This window comes from Panulirus ornatus, chromosome 46 (assembly GCF_036320965.1).
Source record: "Panulirus ornatus isolate Po-2019 chromosome 46, ASM3632096v1, whole genome shotgun sequence".
Taxonomy (NCBI): Eukaryota; Metazoa; Arthropoda; class Malacostraca; order Decapoda; family Palinuridae; genus Panulirus; species Panulirus ornatus.
In genome coordinates this window covers 14,881,271-14,895,996 of record NC_092269.1, presented here as the reverse complement: position 1 = coordinate 14,895,996, position 14,726 = coordinate 14,881,271, and positions in this window count along the sequence as shown.

Sequence of the window (14,726 nt, the reverse complement as noted above, 5' to 3'; positions counted from 1 at the left end):
TTATACCGTTCGCCATTCCCCGCGATAGCGAGGTAGCGTTAAGAACAGAGGACTGGGCCTTTGAGGGAAAATCCTCACCTGGCCCATTCTCTGTTCACTCTTATGGAAAAAAAAAAAAGAAAAAAAAAAGAAAATTGACGAAAGAATGACCCAACCCATCCACATACACATATATACACATACACGTCCACAAACGAAAATATACATAACTATACATCTCAATGTATACATATACATATACACACACAGACATATTCATTCGTTCCTATCGCCACCTCGCCACACAAGGAATAACAATCCCCTCCCCCTCATGTGTGCGAGGTAGCGCTAGGAAAAGACAACAAAGGCTCCATTCGTTCACACTCAGTCTTTAGCTGTCATGTAATAATTCACCGATACCACAGCTCTCTTTCCTATTCCAGGCCCCACAGAACTTTCCATGGTTTACCCCAGACGCTTCACATGCCCTGGTTTAATCCATTGACAACACGTCGACCGTGGTATACCACATCGTTCCAATTCACTCTATTCCTCGCACGCCTTTCACCCTCCAGCACGTTCAGGCCCCGATCGCTCAAAATCTTTTTCATTCCATCTTTCCACCTCCAATTTTGTCTCCCACTTCTCCTCGTTCCGTCCACCTCTGACACATATATCCTTTTGGTCAACCTTTCCTCACTCATTCTCTCCATGTGACCAAACCAATTGAAAACACCCTCTTCTGCTCTCTCAACTACGCTCTTTTATTTCGACACATCTCTGTTACCCTTACACTACTTACTCGATCAAACCACCTCACATCTCATTTCCAGCATATCCACCCTCCTCCGTACAACTCTATCCATAGGCCATGCCTCGAAGCCATACAACATTGTTGGAACCACTATTCCTTCAAAACTACCCATTTTTGCTTTCTGAGATAATGTATTCGACTTCCAAACATTCTTCAAGGCTCCCAGAATTTTCGCCCCCTCCACCACCAAATGATTCACTTCCGCTTCCATGGTTCCATCCGCTGCCAAATCCACTTCCAGATATCTAAAACACTTTACTTCCTCCACTTTTTCTCCATTCAAACTTACTTCCCAATTGACCTGACCCTCACCACTACTGTACATAATAACCTTGCTCTTATTCACATTTACTCTCAGCTTTCTTCTTTCACACACTCAACAAACTCAGTCCCCAGCTTCTGCAGTTTCTCACTTGAATCAGCCACCAGCGCTGTATCATCAGCGAAAAAAAACTGACTCACTTCCCAGGCTCTCTCATCCGCAACAGATTGAATACTTGCCTCTCTTCCAAAACTCTTACATTCACCTCCCTAACAACCCCATCCATAAACAAATCAAACAACCATGGAGACATCACACACCCCTGCCGCAAACCAACATTCACTGAGAACCAATTACTTTCCTCTCTTCCTACACGTATACATACCTTACATCCTCGATAAAAACTTTTCACTGCTTCTAACAACTTGCTTCCCACGCCATATATTCTTAATACCTTCCACAGAGTATCTCTATCAATTCTATCGTATGCCTTCTCCAGATCTATAAATGCTATATACGAATCCATTTCCTTTTATAAGTATTTCTCACATACATCCTTCAAAGCAGACACCTGATCCACACATTCTCTGCCACTTCTGAAACCACACTGCTCTTCCCCAATCTGATGCTCTGTATATCCCTTCACCCTCTCAATCAATACGCTCCCATATAATCTACCAGGAATGCTCAACAAACTTATACCTCTGTAATTTGAGCAATCACTCTTATCCCCTTTGCCTTTGTACAATGGCACTATGCAAGCATTCCGCCGATCCTTAGGCACCTCACCATGAATCATACACATATTAAATAACCTTACCAACCAGTCAACAATACAGTCACCCCCTATTTTAATAAATTCCACTGCAATACCCTCCAAACCCGCCAGAGTGCCGGTTTTCATCATCCACAATGCTTTTCCTACCTCTTCTGTGTTTAGCAAATCATTTTCCCTAACACTCTCACTTTACAACCCAACTCGACCAAACTGATAGAGTATCTCTATCAATTCTATCATATGCCTTCTCCAGATCCGTAAATGCTACATACGAATCCATTTGCTTTTCTAAGTATTTCTCACATACTTTCTTCAGAGCAAACACCTGATCCACACATCCTCTACCACTTCTGAAACCACACTGCTCTACCCCAATCTGATGCTCTGTATATCCCTTCACCCTCTCAATCAATACCCTCCCATATAATCTACCAGGAATACTCAACAAACTTATACCTATGTAATTTGAGCACTCACTCTTATCACCTTTGCCTTTGTACAATGGCACTATGCAAGCATTCCGCCAATCCTCAAATAACTTTACTAACCACTCAACCGTAGAGTCACCCCCTTTTCAATAAATTCCACTGCAATACCCTCCAAACCCGCTGACTTGCCGGTTTTCATCATCTGCAATGCTTTTCCTACCTTTTCTCTGTTTACCAAATCATTTTCCCTAACCCTCTCACTTTACACACCACCTCGACCAAAACACCCTATATCTGCCGATCTATCATCAAACACATTCACCAAACCTTCAAAATACTCACTCCATCTCCTTCTCACATTACCACTACTTGTTGTCACCTCCCCATTAGCCCCCTTCACTGAAGTTCCCATTTGTTCCTCTGTCTTACTCACTTTATTTACCTCCTTACGGAACATCTTTTTATTTTCCCTAAAATTTAATGATATTCGTTCACCTCATCTCGCATTTGCCCTCTTTTTCACCTCTTGCATCTTTCTCTTGACCTACTGTCTCATTCTTTTATACATCTCCCACTCATTTGCATTATTTCCCTGCAAAAATCGTCCAAATGCCTCTCTCTTCTCTTTCACTAATAATCTTACTTCTTGATCCCACCACTCACTACCCTTTCTAATCTGCCCACCTCCCACGCTTCTCATGCCACAAGCATCTTTTGTGCAAGCCATCATTACTTCCCGAAGTACATCCCATTCCTCCACCACTCCCCTTACCTCCTTTTTTCTCACCTTTTTCCATTTTGTGCTCTGTCTCTCCTGGTATTTCCTCACACAAGTCTCCTTCTCAAGCTCATTTACTCTCACCACTCTGTTCACCCAAACTTCTCTCTTCTTTTGTGAAAACCTCTACAAATCTTCACCTTCGCCTCCACAAGATAATGATCAAGCATCTCTCCAGTTGCACCTCTCAGCATATCAACATCCAAAAGTCCCTCTTTCGGGCGCCTATCAGTAAACACGTAATCTAATGACGCTCTCTGGCCATCTCTCCAACTTACATACACATAATTATGTATGTGTCTGTTTTTAAACCAGGCATTCCCAATCACCAGTCCTATTTCGGCACACAAATCTACAACTCTTCACCAGATCATTTTACAACACTGAACACCCCATGTGTACCATTTATTCCCTCAGCTGTCACATTATTCACCTTTGCATTCAAATTACTCATCACTATAACCCGGTCTCGTGCATCAAAACCACAAACACACTCATTCAGCTGCTCCCCAAACACTTGCCTCTCATGAACTTTCTTCTCATGCCCAGGTGCATATGCACCAATAATCACAAATCGATCTCTATCAACTTTCAGTTTTACCCATAACAATCTAGAGTTTACTTTCTTACACTCTATCACATACTCCCATAACTCCTGTTTCAGGAGTAGTGCTTCTCCTTCCCTTGCTCTTGTCCTCTTACTAACCCCTGTCTTTACTCCCAAGACATTCCCAAACCACTCTTCGCCTTTACCCTTGAGCTTCGTTTCACTCAGAGCCAAAACATCCAGGTTCCTTTCCTGAAACATACTACCTATCTCTCCTTTTTTCTTATTTTGGTTACATCCACACACATTTAGACACCCCAGTCTGAACCTTCGAGGAGGATGAGCACTCCCCGCGTGACTCCTTCTTCTGTTTCCCCGTTTAGAAAGTTAAAATACAATGAGGAGAAGGGTTCTAGCCCTTCGGTCTCGTCCCCTTTAGTCGCCTTCTACGACACGTGGTTAATGCGTGGGAAGTATCCTTTCTCCTCTATCCCCAGATATATATATATATATATATATATATATATATATATATATATATATATATATATATATATATATATATATATATATATATCGATGACACGGAACTCCTCTTATGTCATTCCCGCAGCGCTCAGGAAATTGGCTACGTCCATGGCGGGACAGCACATCAAAAAAAAATATAAATATGTTAAACATGCGATTGTCGAAGACAATTCCATTCTTACGATATATATATATATATATATATATATATATATATATATATATATATATATATATATATATATATATATATATATATATATATATATATTTATATATATATATATATATATATATATATATATATATATATATATATATATATATATATATATATATATATATATATATATATATATATATACATATATATATATATATAAATATAAATATATTAAACATGCGATTGTCGAAGACAATTGCATTCTTACCATATATATATATATATATATATATATATATATATATATATATATATATATATATATATATATATATATATATATATATATATATATATAAATATATATATATATATATATATATATATATATATATATATATATATATATATATATATATATATATATATATATGTATATATATATATAATTATATATTTTTTTTTTTTTTTTTTTTTTTTTTTTTTTTCATACTATTCGCCGTTTCCCGCAATAGCGAGGTAGCGTTAAGAACAGAGGATTGGGCCTTTTTTGGAATATCCTCACCTGGCCCCCTCTGTTCCTTCTTTTGGAAAAAAAAAAAAAAAAAAAAAAAAAAAAAAAAAAAAAAAATATATATATATATATATATATATAAAGTTTTTATCGAGGATGTAAGGCATATGTACGTGTAGGAAGAGAGGAAAGTGATTGGTTCTCAGTGAATGTAGGTTTGCGGCAGGGGTGTGTGATGTCTCCATGGTTGTTTAATTTGTTTATGGATGGGGTTGTTAGGGAGGTGAATGCAAGAGTTTTGGAAAAAGGGGCAAGTATGAAGTCTGTTGGGGATGAGAGAGCTTGGGAAGTGAGTCAGTTGTTGTTGGCTGATGATACAGCGCTGGTGGCTGATTCATGTGAGAAACTGCAGAAGCTGTTGACTGAGTTTGGTAAAGTGTGTGAAAGAAGAAAGTTAAGAGTAAATGTGAATAAGAGCAAGGTTATTAGGTACAGTAGGGTTGAGGGTCAAGTCAATTGGGAGGTAAGTTTGAATGGAGCAAAACTGGAGGAAGTGAATTGTTTTAGATATCTGGGAGTGTATCTGTCAGCGGATGGAACCATGGAAGCGGAAGTGGATCATAGGGTGGGGGAGGGGGCGAAAATCCTGTGAGCCTTGAAGAATGTGTGGAAGTCGAGAACATTATCTCGTAAAGCAAAAATGGGTATGTTTGAAGAAAAAGTGGTTCCAACAATGTTTTATGGTTGCGAGGCGTGGGCTATGGATAGAGTTGTGTGCAGGAGGATGGATGTGCTGGAAATGAGATGTTTGAGGACAATGTGTGGTGTGAGGTGGTTTGATCGAGTAAGTAACGTAAGGGTAAGAGAGATGTGTGGAAATAAAAAGAGCGTGGTTGAGAGAGCAGAAGAGGGTGTTTTGAAATGGTTTGGGCACATGGAGAGAATGAGAGCGGAAAGATTGACCAAGAGGATATATGTGTCGGAGGTGGAGGGAACGAGGAGAAGAGGGAGACCAAATTGGAGGTGGAAAGATGGAGTGAAAAAGATTTTGTGTGATCGGGGCCTGAACATGCAGGAGGGGAAAGGAGGGCAAGGAATAGAGTGAATTGTATCGATGTGGTATACCGGGGTTGACGTGCTGTCAATGGATTGAATCAGGGCATGTGAAGCGTCTGGGGTAAACCATGGAAAGCTCTGTAGGTATGTATATTTGCGTGTGTGGACGTATGTATATACATGTGTATTTGGGGGGGGGGTTGGGCCATTTCTTTCGTCTGTTTCCTTGCGCTACCTCGCAAACGCGGGAGACAGTGATAAAGCAAAAAAAAAAAGAAAAAAAAAAAAATATATATATATATATATATATATATATATATATATATATATATATATATATATATATATATATATATATATATATATATATATATTGTTGGAACAATGGTTCCAACAATGTTGTATGGTTGCGAGGCGTGGGCTATGGATAGAGTTGTGCGCAGGAGGGTGGATGTGCTTGAAATGAGATGTTTGAGGACAATGTGTGGTGTGAGGTGGTTTGATCGAGTAAGTAATGTAAGGGTAAGAGAGATGTGTGGAAATAAAAAGAGCGTGGTTGAGAGAGCAGAAGAGGGTGTTTTGAAATGGTTTGGGCACATGGAAAGAATGAGTGAGGAAAGATTGACCAAGAGGATATATGTGTCGGAGGTGGAGGGAACGAGGAGAAGTGGGAGACCAAATTGGAGGTGGAAAGATGTAGTGAAAAAAATTTTGAGTGATCGGGGCATGAACATGCAGGAGGGTGAAAGGCGGGCAAGGAATAGAGTGAATTGGATCGATGTGGTATACCGGGGTTGACGTGCTGTCAGTGGATTGAATCAGGGCATGTGAAGCGTCTCGGGTAAACCATGGAAAGCTGTGTGGGGCCTGGATGTGGAAAGGGAGCTGTGGTTTCAGGCATTATTGCATGACTGCTAGAGACTGAGTGTGAACGAATGAGGCCTTTGTTGTCTTTTCCTAGCGCTACCCCTCACACATGAGGGGGGAGGGGGATGGTATTCCATGTGTGGCGAGGTGGCGATGGGAATTAATAAAGGCCGACAGTGTGAATTGTGTGCATGGGTATATATGTATGTGTCTGTGTGTGTATATATATGTGTACATTGAGATGTATAGGTATGTATATTTGCGTGTGTGGACGTATGTGTATATACATGTGTATGGGCGTGGGTTGGGCCATTTCTTTCGTCTGTTTCCTTGTGCTACCTCGCAAACGCGGGAGACAGCGACAAAGCAAAATGAATATGATAAAAAAGAATATATATATATATATATATATATATATATATATATATATATATATATATATATATATATATATATATATATATATATATATATATATATATATATATATATATATATATATATATATATTTCATCATTATCATTCATGAATGTAAATGTGGTAAAAACTTCGTTAAAATAACTTACTAGAACATTATGTATACGTGACTGTGGTTTTCCTCAACTTGTTGATATATAGCTTCAGGAAGCATCCAACCACAACTCTTTTATTACAAGAGGAATTATGAAAGATGAACATTAGTCGTGAGGGTTGTAGAGTGAGTCAGGAAAGAAATGCTAATCAATTGTTTTTTATTTTGTGGTTGATAAAATTATCATCAGCATGTAATACTCCTCATATATGGCTGAAGACGGGAGGTACAGAAGGTGAGATCTATGAGGAGTGTAGCGGCAGCAAGGTACAACATCATCGTAGCACTTGGACGTATAGATCCCTAATAGAGTGGCAGGCGAGGATCTCCCCAGCCAGAGTGAGGATGGCGAGACCACAGCCCAACAGCAGCAGGTAGAATCCACCTTGGAGGTGATGAAGACCCAGGACCACTTGACCATCATCGACCTAGATCAATGGGAAGGAACCTGATGAGCAAAGACATGTACAGGTAACGTTTATGGTACAGTGATGGTTAACATTTACAGGGATGGACACCTCTAACACTGGGAGTAGCAGCTCTTGTAGATTAGGTGATGATTTCTCAAGAATCGTAATTCATAACATAGAGGCCAATCATATTGAGACATGGAAAGCTTTCTAATTCCGAGGATTATCTACCTGATGTATTAGTGTAAGAAGGAACGTACCTCTATATTTTTGGATATATTGTCAACACATATAGACAAGCTCACAGTAATACCTCAGTGTATTCGTAATCCCTTTTCTCGTTTTCTTCTTTGTTTTCTGTTTGTGCCTTCCTCATGTGGCTAGCAAGAACGTCCTTCAGCCAGTAGTCTATAAATCCTCCTTCCAGCAGGTGTTGCATCATCCCGCTGAAGCGAAGGCGGAATGGCGCGCCTCTCCTGGAATACCGGGATCACCTGGATCACTGATTGAAACTTGGTCCTCGTCTTCATCATGGCTGCATGTTACGTCCCATGACTTGTTACACTTGGACAACTATCTAGAGTCCTTACAGGAAACACCATTAGATTTGGTCATTCATCTGCCAGGGTAGTAGAAGACCCACCTTTTATATTGCAACAGATTTGTTAATTGCCTATTAAAGTCTTGTCTTGTAAGTTGTGAACCGGAGCAGCGGTGGTGCATGTATTCTATCTTACCACTTCATAGAAATATTGCCAGGATCAGGTTTGAGATCTCAAGCTTGACTTCAGTATACTTCAAAATTTATGATCAATGAAGAAGTAGAGAGATATAAGGCTTCTAGGAGAGAGAGAGAGAGAGAGAGAGAGAGAGAGAGAGAGAGAGAGAGAGAGAGAGAGAGAGAGAGAGAGAGAGAGAGACTGAACACGTTTTATTTCTTTTGCTGTTACATTATAGCAAACCTGAGTTCAGGAATGTTTAGTAAACACTAAGTTAATACAAATAATGTATTAGACGAGCAATGTTTTGTGCATGTCATTAGTTCTACAATTGTCTGTCATAAAATTAGTTTCCCAAAGTTCTTATGAAATACATCGAGGTCTAGTCTTCACTCTCTCCATGGAGGTTAATGGTGTGTCATAATGTAACATGAGAGTAATATACAAATAACAATTCTGCAAATGGAGGACTGATGGTCAGTTTGACTCAAAAATTATACAAAAACCAGAGCAAATGTTCCTGTAAGAATCATATATATCAGGCTAATCGCAACTGGAACAATACAAAGGGATTTAGCCAGCGTTAGACCCTTGGCTCCTTTCGAGGCTGTGTGTGACAGTAGAAGATCTTAGAAACTCACAGATAAGTAAAGTGAAAGTTAGATGCCATACAGATAATACATAGCGAATAACCTGCAAACTGTCACTTTGACTATGAAACGCAAATAATGCAAGTCATGGACTTGAAGTGATAGATGTTAACAAGTTTATTCCTACACATACTACTATCACCCTACACGTACTACACGTACTACTATCACCCTACACGTACTACTATCACCCTACACGTACTACTATCACCCTACACGTACTACACGTACTACTATCACCCTACACGTACTACACGTACTACTATCACCCTACACGTACTACACGTACTACTATCACCCTACACGTACTACACGTACTACTATCACCCTACACGTACTACACGTACTACTATCACCCTACACGTACTACACGTACTACTATCACCCTACACGTACTACTATCACCCTACACGTACTACACGTACTACTATCACCCTACACGTACTACTATCACCCTACACGTACTACACGTACTACACGTGCTACTATCACCCTACACCTACTACACGTATTACTATCACCCTACACGTACTACACGTACTACTATCACCTTACACGTACTACTATCACCCTACACGTACTACTATCACCCTACACGTACTACACGTACTACTATCACCCTACACGTACTACACGTACTACTATCACCCTACACGTACTACACGTACTACTATCACCCTACACGTACTACACGTACTACTATCACCCTACACGTACTACTATCACCCTACACGTACTACTATCACCCTACACGTACTACACGTACTACTATCACCCTACACGTACTACACGTATTACTATCACCCTACACGTACTACACGTACTACTATCACCCTACACCTACTACACGTATTACTATCACCCTACACGTACTACACGTATTACTATCACCTTACACGTACTACACGTACTACTGTCACCCTACACGTACTACACGTACTACTATCACCCTACACGTACTACTATCACCCTACACGTACTACTATCACCCTACACGTACTACACGTACTACTATCACCCTATACGTACTACACGTACTACTATCACCCTACACGTACTACACGTACTATTATCACCCTACACGTACTACACGTACTACTATCACCCTACACGTACTACTACTATCACCCTACACGTACTACACGTACTACTATCACCCTACACGTACTACACGTACTACTATCACCCTACACGCACTACACGTACTACTATCACCCTACACGTACTACACGTACTACGGTCAACAGCTCTACTTAGTGAATCATTCCTTATGTTAACAAAGTTGTTGAAGAAAACGTACTTCGCCTCATTCAATGTCAAACGTTTGACCACAAGTTTGTGTTCATTGTGACGAATGAAATCAGACGAATCAAGTCTTAAGCAACTTGTTGAATCAAGATTGTCAAAGCCTTCGCTTATATCGGTTATTTATATCACATCGCCTCTTAACATTTTCTTAGATCAATATATTCAAGTCTTTCAGTCGGACGTCATAGGATTAGTTTTTCAGTGCGGGAATCATCTTAGTAGGTCGAGGCTCCTGTACTCTCTCCGTTATGTCTATGTTTTGTTTTGGAAACAGATTGATCAAAACAGAGCACAGTGTTCTAGATGAGGACCAACCAGTGAATTGTGAATTGTAAGGATGTTTTCCCTCGACTTCAATTCTAAAGCCCAGCCTGTAAATCCAAGAAATTTCTACGTTTTTTTCACTGTTTTTGTGCACTACTTCTTTGGTTTTAGGTCACCAGAGATTGCTACGGCAGAAATTGTGTGAGTTATTTTCTAATAATTTCATAATCAATTTCTAAAGATTTTCTCTCCATAATATGACAAGAGCCATTCGCTAACGTCTTCCTGCCCTTCCATAGACTCACCTGAACGCCCAACCTTCTCCAGCGTATTGAACATACTCGGTTTTGCTGACGTGGATAGGAGTATATCCGCGGCTGTTAGTGTAGTGAGTAGCCACTCTTGCCACACCGCCGTACTTGTAGGTGATGTAGGAGTACCTGCCTTCCAGCACCCGCTGGAACTGCTCCTCCGCTGGTGCATACTGAGGCAGGAGGAGAGATGGGTTAGCTGCAGGCGAGACGTATTGGTAAACCTATCTTAAGCAAGCCAGACCCAGGATGACCTGACCCATGATGACCAGACCCCTGATGACCAGACCTAGGATGACCTGACCCATGATGACCAGACCTAGGATGACCAGACCCATGATGACCAGACCCAGGATGACCAGACCCATGATGACCAGACCCATGATGACCAGACCCAGGATGACTTGACCCATGATGACCAGACCTAGGATGACCAGACCCAGGATGACCAGACCCAGGATGACCAGACCTAGGATGACCAGACCTAGGATGACCAGACCTAGGATGACCAGACCCCTGATGACCAGACCCAGGATGACCAGACCCAGGATGACCAGACCCATGATGACCAGACCTAGGATGACCAGACCCAGGATGACCAGACCTAGGATGACCAGACCCCTGATGACCAGACCCAGGATGACCAGACCCATGATGACCAGACCTAGGATGACCAGACCCATGATGACCAGACCTAGGATGACCAGACCCCTGATGACCTGACCCATGATGACCTGACCCAGGATGACCAGACCCATGATGACCAGACCTAGGATGACCAGACCCAGGATGACCAGACCTAGGATGACCAGACCCCTGATGACCTGACCCATGATGACCTGACCCAGGATGACCAGACCCATGATGACCAGACCTAGGATGACCTGACCCATGATGACCAGATCTAGGATGACCTGACCCATGATGACCAGACCTAGGATGACCAGACCCCTGATGACCTGACCCATGATGACCTGACCCATGATGACCAGACCTAGGATGACCAGACCCATGATGACCAGACCCAGGATGACCTGACCCATGATGACCAGACCTAGGATGACCAGACCCCTGATGACCTGACCCATGATGACCTGACCCATGATGACCAGACCCAGGATGACCTGACCCATGATGACCAGATCTAGGATGACCAGACCCCTGATGACCAGACCCAGGATGACCTGACCCATGATGACCAGATCTAGGATGACCAGACCCCTGATGACCAGACCTAGGATGACCAGACCTATGATGACCAGACCTAGGATGACCTGACCCATGATGACCAGATCTAGGATGACCAGACCCCTGATGACCAGACCTAGGATGACCAGACCTATGATGACCAGACCCAGGATGACCTGACCCATGATGACCAGATCTAGGATGACCAGACCCCTGATGACCAGACCTAGGATGACCAGACCTATGATGACCAGACCTAGGATGACCTGACCCATGATGACCAGATCTAGGATGACCAGACCCCTGATGACCAGACCTAGGATGACCAGACCTATGATGACCAGACCCAGGATGACCTGACCCATGATGACCAGATCTAGGATGACCAGACCCCTGATGACCAGACCTAGGATGACCAGACCTATGATGACCAGACCTAGGATGACCTGACCCATGATGACCAGACCTAGGATGATCAGACCTAGAATGACCAGACCTAGGATGACCAGACCCAAGATATGTGAGAGAAACAGAAACCCTTGTTTCAGCAACTCTATGGAGATGTTATGAGAACTTTTGACGTTCATAAGCCAACCAAAACTATACGGGAATTTTTTTTTTGTGAAACAGCCAATTGTTAATTGTAAATTGTCATTTCTGGACAGTGTTATTCACAGGACAGGTGAGAATGTAGATTTTCTATATAAACAAAACCTACCAACAGGAATTGTTTTATTCACTACTACTCAGGTCATAATGATACAATAAAAGCGCGGGTGGTAACTGGCTTCTTCTTAAGTGAGTTAAGATATATTACTGAGGAATTTATGAAACTGAAATATCCTGAAGGACTCAAGTGTAAACTGAGAAATAGGGGTAAGGAAATAAGCAGACGATAAAAGAGTAACGATGATGAGAATACACAGACTAGTTTCACCCCTGTTCTTAACTCAAAATATCTGTATACCTGGACGCTTTCCTCATGAAAGCAGATGTTAGAGTAGCTAGAGCGTCCGCCATTTTAATAAGAGAAATGGCGAAAAGTAATGCAACAACCCTGTTAATGAAGATAGCGTAGTATATAGAATACCATGTAATAGCTGTCCTTCCTACTATGGTGAGTCGGGAAGTGGGCTCGAGACACGTATAACTGAGCACAGAAACGAGATATGAGCTAGTAGGACATCCAGTTCTCTAATGGTCCATGTTGACAGGTATGGACACCTTCCTAACTGGAACGGTGCTGTAATATCGAATAAAGGTTCAAAAAAGAGAACGAGAAAACAAATGAAGAAATATATATCAATATAGAGAACAACATAAACCATAGAGAAGGTTTTGTATGTATAGCGAGAGTAGCAAGTTCATTGGTTGTAAGCGAAGTGCAGAATCGGGAGCGAAACAGCTAATCAGGGAGCAGAATTCTCAAACAGCCCTAGAGGTGACCCGGGCGCGCTTGTATCTAAGGCCTCACTGTGTCGCTGGATGTCAGCTTTGTGAACAAGACCCTGGAGATCGAAACGTTAAAGCCATAAAACTCTCCTATTACTCCTTGCATTCTACCTCCAAAAACACTCTCATTTTTCTCTAAGATGATCGATATATAAACAAATTAAGCAACAAGGAGACATCACGCAAACCGAACTTCATAGGGAACCAATCGCTTTCCTCTCTTCCTTCTCTTACACATGACATTTACCATGGATGTAAAGCATGTGTACAAGCAGGAAGGGAAGGAAGTGATTAGTTCCAAGTGAAAGTCGGTTTGCGACAGAGATGTGTGATGTCTCCATGGTTGTTTAATTTGTTTATGGATGAAGTGGCTAGGGAAGTGAATGCAAGAGTTCTGCAGGGAGGGGCAAGTATGCAGTCTGTTGGGGATGAGAGGGCTTGAGAAGTGAGTTAGTTGTTGTTCGCTGATAATATAGCGCTGGTGGCTTATTCAGGTGAAAAACTGCAGAGGTTGGTGACTGCCTTCATCCATTCTCGTCGCCACCCCGCCACATATGAAATAACATCCCCCCTCCCCCCCTCCAGCGAGGTAGCGCCAGCAAAAGACAGCAAATTCGTTCACACTCAGTCTCTAGCTGCCATGTATAATGCATCGAAGCCACATCTCCCTTTCCACATCCAGGCCCCACACACCTCTCCATGGTTTACCCCAGACGGTTCACATGCCCTGGTTCAATCCAGTGACAGCACGTCGACACCGGTATACCACATCCTTCCAATTCAGTATATTCCTTGCAAGCCTTTCATCCTCTTGTATGTTCAGGGCCTGATCACTCAATCTTTTTTTCACTTCATCCATCCACTTCCATTTTGGTCTACCACTTCTCCTTGTTCCCTCCACCTCTGACACTTATATCCTTGTTGTCAATCTTTCCTCGCTCATTCTCTCCATGTGATCAAACCATTTCAACACACTTTCTGCTCTTTCAACCATGATCTTTTTCTTTCCACATATCTCTCGTACCCTTACATTACTTACTCGATCAAACCACCTCACATCACATATTTTCCTTAAACACTTCATTTCCAATACATCCACCCTCCTCCGTACAAACTTCTCTATGTCCCATGACTCGCT